Raw genomic sequence first — 6,115 nt, forward strand, 5'->3', positions numbered from 1 at the left:
GGCCCCCCACCCACCCACTTTTGCCCCCCGTGGAGCTAATGCAGCTTCCGCTTTAAAAGCTGCCTCTTTTCCCGATGAATAATTGAGAAGCCATTCGGTGCGCTCACTGGCCGGCACTAAAGGCCATTAGGAAATGCTCCAACACTTGGGGGTGAAAGATGCGAGCACTCTCCCATTGCCTGATCGGGAATAATTGATGTCATGTCTACCCTCTGACCTCCCAGTAGAGTCTCTTCACCTTGAGCCTCTGAGAGCTTCACTTCAGGCAGATGGGGCTACTTCCTCTCCCCACCCTCCTCTGAAGCTACTGGTTCAGCCTGAAAACGGGCGGGGGGGGGGGGGGACTGTTGTCACAAAAATAAAAGATTGCTGGGTTTTCTTTTTCCTTGCCCAGGCCTGCATTTTGAATCCCAGAGGTGGCCGAAGCTGTTTTCTTTTTGCAGAGCTCCACTACATCTCCCTCTCCTATTACACTGCCATTATTATTATTATTATTATTATTATTATTATTATTATTCCCACCTTTCCTCCATGGACCTCAAGGGCGGAGTGCTTGGTTCTCCCCTCCCTATTTTGTCCTCACAATAACCCTGCGAGGTAGGCCAAGCAGCCGACAGCCCTAAGGCAACTTGGGAAGCTTGAGTGGAGGATTTGAACCCTGGTCTCCCAAGTGCTCCTCCGGCACTCTAACCACTACACCATGCTGCTGGCTCACAGGGGGAAACCGGGCCTTCGAAAGTGAGCCTCTCTATGTGCTATTCTCTGCTTGTGAGAGCTGAGCCGAACTAGGGGCGCTTCTGCCTCTGCAGCCCCCTTTCACAATGAATAGGGAGCACAGGGGTCAAGGGTGCCTGTTGAAGGGGTCACACAGAGCCATCCCTTCCTTTTGGGAACCAATGCAGCCAGGCCAGGGGTTTGCAGCGCGGTGGCCTGGGTCAAGTGGGGAGGGGCTGCTGCGTGCCCCACGCTTTGCGGGTGTGGGGAGGGGGCCGCGCGGCATCCCTCCCCCCGCGCGCCTTTGGAAAGGTTAAGTCTCAGGCGGCGGCTGGTGCCTGTGTCGGTTGCGATTACGCACTCGAGCGCGCCTGCCGCCTGCCTCCCGCTCCTGCTCAGCGAGTCTTGAAGGGAGGAACTGACAGATCTGGGTCTTTGGGTCTCCTCCGTCGCCCTGCAGGGCTAACCTAATTGGATTGCAGCCAAAGCCGCCCAGCCCCGCTTGCTTCTGCGATTGGAGGAGGGAGCCCGGCTCGCAGCCGAGGAGCCCTTTTGCAGAGGGGCTCGCAGCGCAGGGGTGGGGGGAGCTATGGCTGTGATCCTGCGGAGAAGTCCTGTCTCCCCGCACTCCAGTTGCAAAGGCGACAAGCAGAGCAGGAGCTTTAATGAAGCAAGCGGCCGTCTGACCATAAGCCTGTGAGTCCTATTCGCTGCCAGCCTGTGTCCAAACTGGAGAGAGTTGCTAACTGGGGCGTTCAGACGCAGCACTAACTGGGTTAATACTAGCAAAAGAACCCGGGACCCAGAAAAACCTGCTCTTCTGTGTACCCAAACCTCCCACCGGCCCCTGCCCTGTGAAGAGGCTCCCCAGTGTCCCAGAGAAAATGCCTGGGTCTCTGCTTCCATAGCATTTCTCCCTGTAAACTAATTGACTTGGAAGCTCTCGCCGGCTTGCAGCTCTGCTGCTGCCCCACCGATTCCTGCCCGCCTGCTTCTTCGCCGCCCCGTCGCAAAACACAGCCGAGGGGCTTCCGGGAGCTCGTGCGCCTCTGCCTTGCCTGCTTCTTGGATTTCCCAAGAGCCGCGCGCAAAGGCAACCCTCATTCGGCCGGATAGCAGCTCCGTTGCTTAGAGTGCTGCGCTGAAGACGCCAAGCTTGCAGGTTCGATCCCTGTAAAGGACGGCTGCATATCCCTGCATTGCAGGGGGTTGGGCTAGGATTAGGTGATCCTCGGGTTCCCTTCCAACTCTCTGATTCAAAGCGCTGCGCTGGGAGCTGTGCGCCAACAGCGGCACTGGGTGCAGGCGGTTTGGGTGGCTGCCCTGCATGGGTGCTTCCAGCAGGGCAGGGTAAATTATGCTACCGCGATGCTGCCCTTCTCCCGCAGGCGGAGCGGTTTCCCTGCAGGCAGCGCCGGTGCTGAGCCTGCAAAATAAAGAACACACTTGGAACCGGGAGGGAGGCTCTTGGCTGCTTAGCTGAGTCGCAGCACAGCCCATCATATATTTTAGCGTACATGCCGCACGTCTCATGTTCGCCATCCCTGGATCTGATAACCTGGAAGGTGATCGGTGGGGCTTCCAGCCGAAGCCACTGCCGTCGAGCCGTTCCCGGCTCCAGTGCTCCGCCTTATGCTGCAGGTGGCAGCACGTTCATTGCGCACGGATCTCTCTTCCTTGCTACCGTATCGGGAGAGGCGCTCCGCTCGCTCGCATCAGCACCACGAAAGCAAGCAGCAAAAAAATGCTGGAAGGAACCTGTTGAGCGTCAGGAGTTGAATTGCTCCTCCCCCTCCCCCACAGCTCCTGCAGCTATTTTTTAACAGGCCTCCTTTCCAAGTCCCAGGACAGGTATGGGGAACCTGTGGCATGGCAGAGCTGTTGCTACCCACAGTGCAAACGCTCCTCTTGACCTCCCTGGCCTGCCATGGTCTCCAACAAGCCGGGGTTACTTATTGCTGTGGCACTACGGAAAAAAATATGGGCAAAAGCCACAGTGAGCAAATGGCTTTATCATACTGCATTTGGGCAGCGGGGGGCGCTATTATCTGCACACAACTTCCTTCTCCCAGTCTTCACAGCACAATGCTAACCGCGTTTGCTCTCACTTATGGGAGTTTTAGTGCTTAGGATGGCAGTCATACTTTGCAGAAAGCCGTCACAATCCTGCGTCACACTTTGGATCTCTCGCTCACTTGTCTTTATAGCTCTTCCGATTGTCCCTTAGGTGAACCGAAGCAAGCGGCTACCCGCGTGCCCGTTTTGGTGTCACTAACTGAATGGGATAATGCTCCCTTGCCGCTTGCCAACACAGTTTGAGGGTTTTAGGCATAGAATTACAGAATTGTAGACCCCAATCTAGTCCGACCCTCTGCAGTGCAGGAACCATTTATTGCCTGATGTGGGGCTCGAACCCACGACCACGCTCTACCGACTGAGCTATCCCAGCATACTTTTATGCGCAAGATCCTGGGAACTACAGTTTCCCCCAAACAGCTGTGATTCCCAGCACCCTGGAAAAACTACAGTTCCCATGATTCTTATGCAGGAAGTCATCCGCTTCAAAGCCTAAGGTGTCCACGCAGCCACCTCCATGCAAGCCTTAAAATGACTGTGGTTGCAAAACCTGCATTGTGTCCATTTTTTCCTGTCAACCTCAACATATATATGCTTTAGGACTTCTACGAGCCGGATCTGATGCATAGCTGTCAAGTGTCCCTTATTTGAAGGGACAGTCCCTTATTCCAGCGCCATGTCCCGCTGCTGTCCCTTATTGATGGATGTCCCTTAAATTTCAAAGGAAGCAGCTCCTCTCCTTCCCTCCCTGCCGGCCAGGGAGGAGGGAGGCTCCAACTGTGTTGCTTGGCTGTGTTGCTCACCTAATAAGTCTAAGAACGACTGGGGGGGGGTGGAGCTTGCATGCCTTGTGTGTGGCTAGTTAATGCAAGCTGAGGGGTTTTTTGAATTCTGGACGCCATTTTGTTGCACTTGCTGCTGCAAACTTTGCAGTGCAAAGCCAGGCCGGGGAGCCATCTTAAGTTGAGGCTGCATGGGCCTTGTGGTGCATGGGATTCAGATTCTATTCAGTTGAACCTCTGGTTACAAAGTTGGTTGGTGTTCTCGAAGCTACCCAGCATGAGTTTGACTAGACTGCAGGAGGACAGGAAGACTGGAGTGCCTGGAACAGGTGAGGCTGCAGGTCCCTTATTTTGGCTGCTGGTCCCTTATTTTCAAATCTGTAAGTTGACAGCTATGATCTGATGTCTCCCTCGCAACAAAATTTAAAAATCGGAGTACAGTACTTATGTTAGACTCCCTTGGTATCTTGCCCAGCAGGAGACCAAGGAGTAAAACTCATCTTTCAACTCATGGAAATGCCATCAAGTGAAAAGGGCACGGAGACCCTCTCCGGATTACTGGAGATGCAGCAGCCACGGTGGAAACTGCCATTGTGAATAAAGGGCATTGCTGGGGGTGGGGGTGGGGGCGGTTCTTCGACCCCACTGGCTGAGCGACAGGCTTTTCCGAGTGGCCTGCAACGCGCACCTGCTGCCCCTAGGGGGAGTCGCCGCTTCTTTTTGCAGCTCCGCTGAAGCTGAACCAGTTAACCCGTCAATCGCCGTAACTCCAGTTTGCTTCCGGGATCCACATTCAACATTTTAGCAGACCGGGTGGGGGGAAGGGGGGAGCAATGTGCCGGCGATCCTCTCTCCGCAGACCAGGAGCCAAGTCTCTCCTCCTTCCACGCGCCGCGCACCCAGGCTGTGCTAAAAAGAGACCTGAAACCGGCAGGGGACACGGCTGCAAGTTTGCCCGCGATCCTCCACCCTGCGCCCCCCCCCCCACGTTGCACCAGCTGCGCCCCGCTTTGCTGCAGATGACTGGTTTCATGCCGCCACGAAATCCAACTGTAGCAATCCCTGCAAGTGCGCTTAAAAGAGGCGGGGACAGCCCAGTTAATAAAATGCAATTATTATTATTATTATTATTATTATTATTATTATTCGTTTTTTAAAGCGTACAGCCCGATACTACTCATGCGTCGGCAGTAATTGCCGCTGAGTGCAACGGGGATTCACTTCCATATAAGTACAGGCCTTGTGCCTCGTCAGGCTTCGCCGGGTCTGTTTCAGATTTGCACATGCTATGATTTTTCTGAACAGGAAGCGCAAGGGGTGGTTTGATTCGCCGCTCACGGTGACTAAACGCCCTCGTTGGTATTGTCACTATTTTCTCCTTATATGGCGCTGTCCGAGCTGGTTCCATTTCCCTTTCCTACAGAGATCGCCCTGGAGTTGCCTTTATATGGGCTGTGGCCAGCTGGGCCAATGAGGAGAGCCCTTCTGTCTGCTGTGCAAGGATTTCCCCTTCTGAGTACTGTATAGGATCCTGGAAATCGGGAGGCAGGGAGGCGGTGGGGGCCGCAGGGCTCCAGATATTGCAACCCTCCTTGTCCCTAACCATTTATCATACTGTCTGGTTGAAGAGAGTTGGAGTCCTAGCCCATGGACATAGCCAGGGGGGCAGCTGTCCCTCCCAATCAAGTAAATAAATAAAAATACTTAACTAAAAGCAGAAATAATCAGAATATTTGAACTGGAGGTCACTTCAGTGTGTCTAGCAACACAACTGGCAGCCCAACTGAGTCATAGGCAGAGCCAGACAGAGGATGATGACAGTTGGGTGTCCTGCCCCCCCCCAACATAAATCCTGGCTATGCCCATGCCCTAGCCCAGGCATCCCCAAATTCGGCCCGCCAGCTGTTTTGGGACTACAACTCCCATCATCCCTAGCTAACAAGAGCAGTGGTCAGGGATTATGGGAGTTGTAGTCCCAAAACAGCTGGAGGGCCAAGTTTGGGGGTGCCTGCCCTAGCCAGTGGCCACATCTGGAGGGCCACAGAATGCCCCTTTCCCTGTTTAGATGAAACCATCTCCCGGGGGAGGTTCACTAATACACAACAGGGAAGAGCAGTAGCAGAGTCCCGCTCCCCAAAGTGTGTGAAAACAGTGCATTTAGTGAGGCACAGGTTATCTGCATTTTATTCTGGCTGCCCAGCTGTATTACTCCGTAATGTTGATGCACGCCTCAGGTAGCTTATCAGGCTTCTGAGCATGCCCCTTTCCCCACTCCAAAGGGCTGCAAACATGGGGGGGGGCACCTGGGAGAGAAGTGGCGGCAGTGGGATTCACATGGAATGGCTATGGAGTGACAGGCCCCATCATTTAGTGCAGCGGTCAGCAAACTTTTTCAGCAGGGGGCTGGTCCACTGTCCCTCAGACCTTGTGGGGGGCCGGGCTATATTTGGGGAGGTGGAATATAGCACCATGAGCCCCAATGGCTGCTTACTTGTGTCTTGCGAGCGGCCAGGGCTGGCGGTGGGACGATGAGCGGCGAGCGA

Source organism: Podarcis erhardii (assembly GCF_964252035.2).
Source record: "Podarcis erhardii genome assembly, chromosome: 2".
NCBI lineage: Eukaryota > Metazoa > Chordata > Lepidosauria > Squamata > Lacertidae > Podarcis > Podarcis erhardii.